The sequence below is a fragment of the Saimiri boliviensis genome, chromosome 13 (assembly GCF_048565385.1).
Source record: "Saimiri boliviensis isolate mSaiBol1 chromosome 13, mSaiBol1.pri, whole genome shotgun sequence".
In the NCBI taxonomy this organism is placed as follows: domain Eukaryota; kingdom Metazoa; phylum Chordata; class Mammalia; order Primates; family Cebidae; genus Saimiri; species Saimiri boliviensis.
In genome coordinates this window covers 32,226,622-32,237,957 of record NC_133461.1, presented here as the reverse complement: position 1 = coordinate 32,237,957, position 11,336 = coordinate 32,226,622, and the positions used below count along the sequence as shown (strand labels likewise).

At 49.6% G+C, this 11,336-nt stretch overlaps 1 pseudogene; it reads left to right on the top strand.

Moving 5' to 3' along the window:
• The first annotated feature begins 875 nt into the window (after window positions 1–875).
• LOC101038193 (trifunctional enzyme subunit alpha, mitochondrial pseudogene) lies at window positions 876–3,267 on the top strand (annotated as a pseudogene).
• Window positions 3,268–11,336: the final 8,069 nt, after the last annotated feature.

Here is an 11,336-nt window from a genome sequence, read left to right as displayed (position 1 = left end):
AGTGCAGTGTTGAAAAAGAGGGGTAAAAAAGGGCAGTCTTCTCTTACTCCTAATGTTAGGGGGAAAGGATTTAGTGTGTGACCATTAAGTATGCTGTTAGCTGTAGGTTTTTTTTTTTGTTTGTTTTGTTTTTTTTGTTTTGTTTTGCTTTTTGAGATGGGTCCCTGAAAATTTTATGGAGTTTCCACACCAGCTCCAGATATTGCTCACCCCTGGAATTACTCTACCCAAGTATTATAGAATAGATCTGTGGATGTTTGAGCCACTTTTACTGGGGGAGGAGGGATTCAGTTATATGCAGCTGAGGCCAGTCTTGATCCTGATGAGGAGGATTAGATAGGGAAAGGCAGAGGGGAGAAGAAAGGGCATTTAGCAGAGGGATGAGGAGCAAGGCTGGAGGGAAGCCTGGGGAAGATGAATTGGAGTGGAGACCCTTTTTCTGTGTAGGGCAGTAGTGGGAGGTGGGTTTGGTGGGAGCCAAACTCTAGAAGGCCTTAAAAGAATCTAAATGCGGGCTGGCGTGGTGGCTCAAGCCTGTAATCCCATCACTTTGGGAGGCCGAGGTGGGTGGATCACGAGGTCAAAAGATCGAGACCATCCTGGTCAACATGGTGAAACCCCGTCTCTACTAAAAACACAAAAAATTAGCTGGGCATGGTGGTGCGTGCCTGTAATCCCAGCTACTCAGGAGGCTGAGGCAGGAGAATTGCCTGAACCCAGGAGGTGGAGGTTGTGGTGAGCCAAGATCGCACCACTGCACTCCAGCCTGAGTAACAGGAGCGAAACTCCGTTTCATTAAAAAAAAAAAAAAAAAAAAAAAAAAAAAGAATCTAAATGCAAGAAGCGCTCTCCACTGTAGTCCTCTTCAGCTCGACATGGTGGCCTGCCGGGTGATTGGCATCCTCAGCCGCTTCTCTGCCTCCAGGATCCTCCGCCCCCAAGGTTATATATGCCTTGTACAGAGTCTTCTGCTTTGCTGACCAGAACCCATATTAACTATGGAGTCAAAGGGGATGTGGCAGTTATTCAAATTAACTCTCCCAATTCAAAGGTAAATACACTGAGTAAAGAGCTGCGTTTAGAGGTCATAGAAGTTATGAATGAAATCCGGCCTAGCGATCAAATCAGAAGTGCCGTTCTTATCTCATCAAAGCCAGGCTGCTTTATTGCAGGTGCTGATGTCAACATGTTAGCTGCTTGCAAGATCCCTCGAGAAGTAACACAGATCTCACAAGAAGCACAGAGCACACTTGAGAAACTTGAAAAGTCCACAAAGACTACTGTGGCTGCCATCAGTGGATCCTGCCTGGGAGGAGGACTTGAGCTTGCTGTTTCATGCCAATACATAATAGCAACAAAAGACAGAAAATAGGATTAGGTACCCCTGAAGTCTTGTTGGGGATCTTACCAGGAGCAGGGGGCACGCAAAGGCTGCCCAAAATGGTGGGGTGTCTGCTGCTTTTGACATGATGCTGACTGGTAGAAACATTCGTGCAGACAGGGCAAAGCAAATGGGACTGGTTGGCCAATTGGTGGAACCCCTGGGACCAGGACTAAAACCTCCAGAGGAACGGACAATCGAATACACAGAAGAAGGTGCAATTACTTTCGCCAAAGGACTAGCTGATAAGAAGATCTCTCCAAAGAGAGACAAGGGATTGGTGGAAAAATTGACAGCATATGCCATGACTATTCCACTTGTCAGGCGACAGGTTTACAAAAACGTGGAAGAAAAAGTGCGAAAGCAGACTAAAGGCCTTTATCCTGCACCTCTGAAAATAATTGATGTGGTAGAGACTGGAATTGATCAAGGGAGTGATGCTGGTATCTCTCTGAATCTCAGAAATTTGGAGAGCTTGCAATGACCGAAGAATCAAAGGCCTTGATGGGACTCTACCATGGTCAGGTCCTGTGCAAGAAGAATAAATTTGGAGCTCCACAGAAGGATGTTAAGCATCTGGCTATTCTTGGTGCAGGGCTGATGGGAGCAGGCATCGCCCAAGTCTCTGTGGATAAGGGGCTAAAGACTATACTTAAAGATACCACACTCACTGGGCTAGGCCAAGGACAGCAACAGGCATTCAAAGGATTGAATGAGAAAATGAAGAAGAAAGCTCTAACATCATTTGAAAGGGATTTCGTCTTCAGCAACTTGACTGGGCAGCTTGATTACCAAGGTTTTGAAAAGGCCGACATGGTGATTGAAGCTGTGTTTGAGAACCTTAGTCTTAAGCACAGAGTGCTAAAGGGAGTAGAAGCGATGATTCCAGATCACTGTATCCTTGCCAGTAACACATCCCTCTCCCAATCAGTGAAATCGCTGCTGTCAGCAAAAGACCTGAGAAGGTGATTGGCATGCACTACTTCTCTCCCGTGGACAAGATGCAGCTGCTGGAGATGATCACAACCGAAAAAACTTCCAAAGACACCAGTGCTTCAGCTGTAGCAGTTGATCTCAAGCAGGGCAAGGTCATCACTGTGGTTAAGGATGGACCTGACTTCTATACCACCAGGTGCCTTGCACCCATGATGTCTGAAGTCATCTGAATCCTCCAGGAAGGAGTTGACCCGAAGAAGCTGGATTCCCTGACCACAAGCTTTGGCCTTCCTGTGGGTGCCGCGACACTGGTGGATGAAGTTGGCGTGGATGTAGCAAAACGTGTGACAGAAGATCTGAGCAAAGTCTTTGGGGAGCGATTTGGAGGTGGAAACCCAGAACTGCTGGCACAGAGGGTCTCCAAGGGCTTCCTAGGTCGAAAGTCTGGGAAGGGCTTTTACATCTGTCAGGAGGGTGTGAAGAGTAAGAATTTGAATTCTGACATGGATAGTATTTTGGCGAGTCTGAAGGTACCTCCAAAGTCTGAAGTCTCCTCAGACGAAGACATCCAGTTCTGCCTGGTGACAAGATTTGTGAATGAGGCAGTCATGTGCCTCCAGGAGGGGATCTTGGCCACACCTGCAGAGGGAGACATCGGAGCGGTCTTTGGGCTCGGCTTCCCGCCCTGTCTTGGAGGGCCTTTCCGCTTTGTGGATCTGTATGGCGCCCAGAAGCTAGTGGACTGGTTCCAGAAGTATGAGGCTGCCCATGGAAAAGAGTTCACGCCCTGCCAGCTGCTGGCTGACCATGCTAACAGCCCTGACAAGAAGTTCTCCCAGTGAGCAGGTCTCACGCCTCACTCAGTCAGTGCACCAACCCCAGCTGCCAGCAGTGCTGCTTCTCCAACAGAGTGGCTTCTGGATTTATCAGAGTAACGAGAAGGAAGACAAACCCCGGCACTGGGTGTGCTTCCCAACTAACGTGCCTTCAGCCAAGACCACCTCTCCCTCCTGGTGAAGTCTGTGAATCAGAGTTTGCACTTCCTATTGCAAGTGGAATCCACTGTGCTCATCGTGTGAGTCCCGAGACCCAGAGTGGCAGCCAAGAGCCGTCTGGAGCCATCTCTGTGCCTGTGCCTCCCAGGAGGCCAGGGTGGTCAGGGGTGGTGAGGGCAAATTCTGCACCCAACCAAACACATAAAAATAAAAACCAAACTCTGTAAAAAAAAAAAAAAAAAAAAAAAAGAATCTAAATGCTACTAGCCTGCTGGAAACTTTGGTGAGTTGCTTTCTTTTTCCCGGCCTGCTTCCTCATCCATAAAACCTGGGGATTTACTTGGATCAGAATCTTTTAACCTGAAGTTCATGGACAGATTTCACGGGAGTCTAAGAACCTCCTGCCAAATCATATATGTTTTGAATCTATGTGTGTTTTTCCGGAGAGAGGCCCACAATTTTAATCAGATTCTTTAAAGGTCTGCGGCTCCCAAATAGTTAAAAACACTAACGCAGATGCTTCCCGCACTGACTTTGTTATGTGCGCTAAAAGGAGCCTTTGGGGTGTTCTAGGGAGCAGAGAAGTGAACATGGTAAAATTAAGGTTTTGGGTGCCTACAAATCATTTTTAATCTGATAACAAATACCTGTATAAAATGTGTTTTTAAAAGCTAAAATGCAAGAAAAAGAGAATTAAAACTTTTCTGTAACTACTCCACCCTATGAGAACTATGGTATGGTAGCCTCTTGGTTTTAAACATATACTTGCACACACACACACACACACATATATATATATATATACACATATATAAACATATACTTGCACATACATATATATGCATGCACATATATATATATGTGTATATATATACACACATATATAAACATATACTTGCACATACATATATATACATGCACATATATATATACATGTATATATATATATATTTTTTTTTAGGCAGAGTCTTGCTCTGTCACCCAGGCTGGAGTACAGTGGCATGATCTTGGCTCACTGCAATCTCTGCCTTCCAGGTTCAAACAATTCTCATGTCTCAGCTTCCCAAGCTGGGACTGCAGGTTCATGCCACCATGCCCAGCTGATTTTTGTATTTTTAGAAAAGACAGAGTTTTGCCATGTTGGCCACGCTGGTCTCGAACTCCTGACCTCAGGTGATCTGCCCATTTTGCCCTTTCAAAGTGCTGGGATTACAAGTGTGAGCCACCGTGCCCGGCCTATATGTATATTTAAAAAATAAAACTTGGATCACCTAAGCGTACTGCTTTGTAACCTGCCCTTTCACTTAGCAACATGCAGTGAACATATATCCACACTCTAAAGTGTTTTTCTGTGATATCCATTTTCTTTCTTTCTTTCTTTTTTTTTTTTTTTGAGACGGAGTTTCGCTCTTGTTACCCAGGCTGGAGTGCGATGGTGAGATCTCGGCTCACCGCAACCTCCGCCTCCTGGGTTCAGGCAATTCTCTTGCCTCAGCCTCCTGAATAGCTGGGACTACAGGCACGTGCCACCATGCCCAGCTAATTTTTGTATTTTTAGTAGAGACGGGGTTTCACCATGTTGACCAGGATGGTCTCGATCTCTTGACCTAGTGATCCACCCACCTCGGCCTCCCAAAGTGCTGGGATTACAGGCATGAGTCACTGCGCCTGGCCCTGTGATACCCATTTTCTATGGCTAGGGAAGACTACACACAGGAATTTCTGGGTGTTTTTGTGCTATGGACAGCAAAGGGTTTTGAGAGTAGGTGCAGCGGGGGCACCAAGTTAGCAAAAACCTGACACCATGCAATGCCAGGAGGCTGCGATCCGCATCCCCAGGAGCCTGTGGGTGTGAGATAAAAGTGATGAAATTCCCCCCACCCTTGAACTAACTCCATAGAATGGAATTGGGGGTGCACACAGAGCAAAGGGGTTAACTGCAGGATCCAGAACAGGCAGAGAACTAATAGCCAGAAATAAACTCCAAAGAAAATCGGATGGGAAAATGAGAACTCTTCCCGCACAGGTGGGAGTGGATTACAGACACGATGGAGCAGGTGGCCTTACCTGGAAACCTGGCTTGCTCTAAAGCTCTGTGAAGGGCTGTGCACCCTCCCATGCTCCCACCAATGCCTTCTGGAATCCAGATCATTTTTATCAGGACAAATCCTGCCATGACTTTACCTTGAGAGAAGACACTAGAGATTTGAATCCTTTCAAGGGCAGGGATTCAGGAGTTCATGTCTGGATGTGTCCCTTAGGATAAAGGGAATGGGTGTACTCTCCCAGGAGGTCCTGGCATTGGTCCTGGCATTTGCTGGGCACCGTGCCTCTCACAACAATCTGAGCTGTCGGTATGATGATCCCATTCCCTGGATAAGTAAATGTAGGCCCTGAAAGGTCAGGTGACTTGCCATGGTCACCTGACCAAAGGCCCTCGTGAAGAGACCTGAAGTGGGCGGGGAGAATAGGGGCCCCTGGAGGAAGGCTCCAGATGGAGAGGCTGGCTATTGCACATCTGTGTCCGAGCACCCTGGGGTGGGGCACGAAGACTGTATGAGGGTTGGGGATGGGTGGTGTGCAGGTGGGCCCAGGCCTGTGTGTGTGCAGTAGGTGAAAAAGTGAATAACACGCAGATTTCAAAGGGAAAGGTTAGAGCTGGGAGCTACTTACTGAGCAGGAGCTGATGAAAAATCCCCTGACTCCAGATGCCGTCTCAGAGCCCTGAATGAGGATAGCATGGCTGGGCCTGGGCCTCTCCTTCAGCGGGGGTCCCTGCTTTGAAGTTCTGAGAGCACAGGGAAGGTGATGCTGGGGTCTTTCAGCCAGGACACTCAGCAAGAACACGGGGACAGAGGTGAGAGTGCAGTCCTGTTGCATTTCAAATCAGAGCTGAAACCCAAGTCACCCTCCTCCCCGAGCCCCCACCCACCTGGCACACTCTGTCCTCTCCCTGTTTGGACTCTGTCTGTGCCCCTCATCTATGTCACTCAGTACACGCTACTCCCATTGCTGAGATTTCATCTTCCTTCATGGCTTTCCTTTACTGAGCAGAGACATGCTGCCCATCCTCCAGGCATCCGCTCACCCTAGGCCCGACTTCTTTTAGACTTGTTGCCCAAAGCTCTTCCTCTGCCTGGTGGTGGGGACTGGTCCAGGGGATGAGGGGCTTGTGCAGGGCACCCTGAAATTAAGGGTGTGGTAAGCCAAGGAAGGGAGCAACTGAAAGATGCTGGAAGCCAGACTAACGAAAGAGTGTCCATGAAGTGACAGCCGGGAGCTACAGCCTTTACAGAGCTAGAGACCAGATAGCTTTTGTGGGTCCATGTGACAAAGTTGCCACTACAGGGCCACTGGACACATAAAAAGAAGGCTTCAATCTCACATCATCCTATCATGTATATTTTAGTATCTTAGTAGCCTCTGAAGACCTCAGAGCCTCACTTTTCTCAGCTGCTGCCAGCCTGATCTTTCTAAATCAGATCATGGTGCCCATTGCTCAGAGCTCCTTGGGGACATGACAAAGAAATTCTGGGGCCTGGCCCCTAAACAGTTTCCTGCTTTCACCATCTCAGCCTAAGCCCACACCTATCCCCCAACCTAATAGTGGGGCTCACACTCCTCCAGTCTCCTTCCCCAGCCCTGGTCTCTCAGCCACCCAGGGGCCATGGGTTGGAAAGGGGGAGCTTTGTGGGTGGGTGAGGGGCCTCAGGTCTGGACCATGCTGTGGGATGTGGCCGAGGAGGAGGAGGAGGAGGAGGAGGAGGAAGAGGAAGGGGCCAGAGGTTGGGGATTTGATGCAGGTCCCTGCAGAAAAGCCCACTGGAGTCTTCAGCCCAGCTGCTTGCTAGTAACAGGTGGCTGAAAGGGGTTTGCCCAGGTGGTGGTGAGGAGAGCCCACAGCCCTTAAACCTACACAGCCCAATGATTGCTGCTTTCTCACTTGGGAAGCAAGGCACCCAGGCAATCATCCAAATTAGGGTTCAGGCTCCCTTAATTTCCGGGGGAGCCTCTCCTTTCCTCCCCATCCCTGAAGAAGACACTCATCTTCAAGCTCCCTCCCTTCTCCTCCTACTCTTGAATGGATGGGGGCTGTATATCTTTGCAATAAATACAGTGCACAAGACTGAAGACCTCTTAGTCGTCCCAAGCAGGCCAGTTTGTTCCAGAATGCTCCAGCTCTGCAGCCGGAGTGCGTGTTTGCAGCCCAGTTCCTCCACATTCTGGTTCTGACCTTGGGCAAGTCACTTAACCTCAGGGCCTCGACATCCCTGTCAGTAATACAGTGCCTGACAATAGAACTCAATCCTAGAATGAAAAGGGGCTGATAAACAGCGTCAGGTTCTCAGGACAAAGCCAGGCACACACCAAGTGCTTGGCAAATATGAGTTATGATCATTACTTTTCCATGTGACTGGCTCTTGCCAATGACACTGAGAAGTAATGATGGGTCACTTCCAAGATAAGCTATGTTGGCTGTTGAGGAGCAGGTATGCCTTCTCTCTGCTCTCCTTCCCACCTGCCCGGGGGAAGGTTAGCAGGCTGGCAGGAGCTGAGGACCCTAACTCACCAAATGGGAAATGCTGCCTGCCTGCCCGGAACATCCGGTCTTTAATAAGAAGATCTGATTTGAAACATGTGTGGCTTGTTTGTTACAGCAGCTGAAGGTTTCACAGATGAGTTAATGGTTGAGCAAGGTTTGAAGGGTAGAATTGGGGTAGGGGGAGTTAGAAAGAGAAGCGCAGATTTCAGCCCAGTAGAGAAAGAATGGTTGGATAGTGACAGGTGGCCCCATAATCTCTGTGAGGCAGTGAGCTCCTTGGGCTGGGGAGCACATAAGTAGAGCCAGTCGTGAATGTTATCCTGGGGAGCTAGATGGCCTTCGGTGTCCCCCTCAGCTCCCAGGTCACTTCCAGAAGGAAGGAGTAGAGTACTCCATGAGGTTGCCTGGAGTATCCAGGGCTCGCCAAGCCTGGAGCGGAAGCCCACTGTTAACTGCCTGCAATGACCATGTTAATTGGGTATACTGAGAAGCCACCTACAGTCCCAATGTGGCGACCAGGCTGTGTTCCAGAAATCTCTAAGTGAGCCAGTTGTTTGGAAGTCAGAATGCATTTCCCCATAGAAACCAAGTTATAAATGGTGGTTGGTTTTTCAGGCCAGTCCACAAATTTCTGTTTAACTCATAACGTTCCTGGAGTTTATCATTAGCAAAGCAATGTTAATTGCGCTTGGTCACCATTTAGAGCGTGGCGTATGTGGGAAAGTGCCTGTCAGGTTCCAGTTTGGGGGCAGGATGCATCTCACTCACTTCTGTGTGGCATTAGTGGGTTGGGGGTGTTGTGGGGAGCCTGAAGGAAGGGCAAGTACTTACGGGTACCAGGAACCCCCACTGCAGATGGAGAGCTCCATGTCCCCAGGTATCTGAACTGAGGAGCAACGGGCAAAGACCCACAGTGAGACGCGGCAGGGGCAGGAATCCAGACGTGAATGCCTCTCCCCCACCTCACTGGGCAGATTGGCCACGGTGCCTGCACACACTCCATGACCCTGGTTGCAACCGAATTTTGGCCCATCCAGGTGCCGGCTGCAGGCAGTCCATGTGAGGGCCACTTAGTGACCACCTGGCTGGAAAAGCACTGCTCATCTGGGGAAACGGAGGTGGGCAAAGCCAATCTACTGTGGAATTTGGGCTGCAGAATAGAGGGGGGCCAAGTCGGCTGGTAGCCTGGAAGGACTGCAATGGAGAAACACATTCACCAGCCAGGGTTCCAGGAGGCAAGTGAGAGAACTGACTCTAGGGTTTTTGTTTTTGTTTTTATTTATGTCATGCCACACATGTCATCTAGGCTGGAGTGCAGTGGTGTGATCTCGGCTCACTGCAATCTCCGCCTCCCAGGTTCAAGCAATTCTCCTGTCTCAGCCTCCTGAGTAGCTGGGACTACAGGCGCATGCCACCACACCTGGCTAATTTTTGTATTTTTACAAAATACAAAAGTAGAGATGGGGTTTCACCTTGTTGGCCAGGCTGGTCTCCAACTCCTGACCTCAGGTGATCCACCCGCCTCAGCCTCCCAAAGTGCTGGGATTACAGGCGTGAGCCACTGCACCCAGCCGACTTTAGTTTAATGAATGGAAAAGAAGGTTCTGCAAAGGACTGGGTTATGCACTGGGGCAGGCCCTGTTAGTGCTGTGGTCAGAGTCCTTGCATTCATCGCCACACCCTGAAGTCGGCTTACTGTGACAATGCACAGCTCGCTGGCCATGGGAAACATGCTTGGCCTGTGTGTGGGGCAAACCAGAAGTGCTGGAGCTAATGCCTGTGGAGCAGCCATCAGCCAGTGATGGGTGGGGAGGTGGTGAATGAGTAACCCCCAGCTCTCCCTTCCCTTGATCGAGGTAACACTGAGGCCTAATCTACACGGTCTCCCAGAGTTCCCCTGCAGGTCTGAGCTCCGGTTACCCTCGGTGATAACTGGCGTAAAATAACTGTTATCTTTGCTACGGAAGAAATAATCCTAAAATGCTGTGGCCTAAAGCAGTAATAATGAATCGTTTCTCATGATTGTCTGGGTTAGCTGGTGGGTTTTCTGCTGGGTTTGCCCAGGCTCACTCATGTAGCTGTGTCCAGCGGGAGGCTGGCCAGGACCGAAGGCCTAAGACGGGCTCACTCACACATCTGGTGGGGGCTGGGTGCCTCGGATCCCCTCAACGTGATCTCTCATCTTCCAAGAAGCTAGACTGGCTTCTTTATATGACGGTCTCAGGGCAGCGTTCAAAGAGGGCCCAGGCAAAACCTCCATGGCTTCTTCAGGCCTAGGTTCCAGAACCCAGGCAACGCCAATGCTACCATATCCTACTGGCAAAACAAGTCTCAAGACTGGCCAGATTCAAGGGGGTGGATAAATATACCCAGCTTCTGGATGGGAAGGGTGATCAAATTCTTTAACAAGAAATCAGGATGGCCAGGCGTGGTGGCTCATACCTGTAATCCCAGCAATTTGGGAGGCTGAGGTGGGCAGATCACCTGAGGTCGGGAGTTCAAAACCAGCATGACCAACATGGAAATACCTTATCTCTGCTAAATATGCAAAAAAAAAAAAAATTAGCTGAGCGTGGTGGCACATGCCTATAATCCCATCTACTCTGGAGGCTGAGGCAGGAGAATAGCTTGAACATGGCAGGCAGAGGTTGCGGTGAGCCGAGATCATGCCATTGCACTCCAGCCTGGGCAACAAGAGAGAAAAAAAAAAAAAAAGAAAAAAGAAATAAGGAGGCATCACAACGATGAAACAATCTGCCGCATTTGATAACTGTATTAGCTTCCTTCCCTTCGCCTCCCTTCCCTCCCTTCCCTTCTCTTCCCTTCGCCTCCCTTCCCTCCCTTCCCTTCTCCTACCTTCCCTTCCTTCCCTTCTACCTTCCCTTCCTTCCCTTCTCTTACCTTCCCTTGTCTCCTGTCATTGTCTTCTGGCATCCCCTCTCAAATAAATCCTTACACTTGAATATTTGAATCAGTGTCTGTGCTAGGAGAACTTGAACCAAGATCCACACGGGACTGCTTCGCAGGCTGGGAGTCAGGCTGCAGGCTCAACTCCCAGGCAGGATAGCCCATGCCACGCCACAGAGGAAGCCAGGGCCACTGTCCCAAACTGATTCCTCTGCCCTATGGTACTTCCTTCTTCAGGTGCCCATGTCTGGTCAAAGCCTGTTGGGGTGAGACTAAATGGTGCAGTCTATGTCACCTGCATGGGCGTTGTTGCCGAAGAGGCTGCAGAGGTGAGGTGTCCGGGCTCAGCAGTGGGGAGGAGGGACTCATAAGGCTGGAAATTCCCCCAGACAGAGCAAGGCTGTTCAGCATTGTCCACTTCCCCTAGAGAAGCAGAGAAGAGCATTCAGGAAGGCGTGACACTGGAGAGGGGCAGGTCCCCAGAGCTGCCTGGAGTGGCTTTCCCAGTCTGTCCTGTCTGTCCCAGTTTCCTGCCCAGCGTTTCCGGCTTTCCTAAGATGGTCTAGGGAAGGCT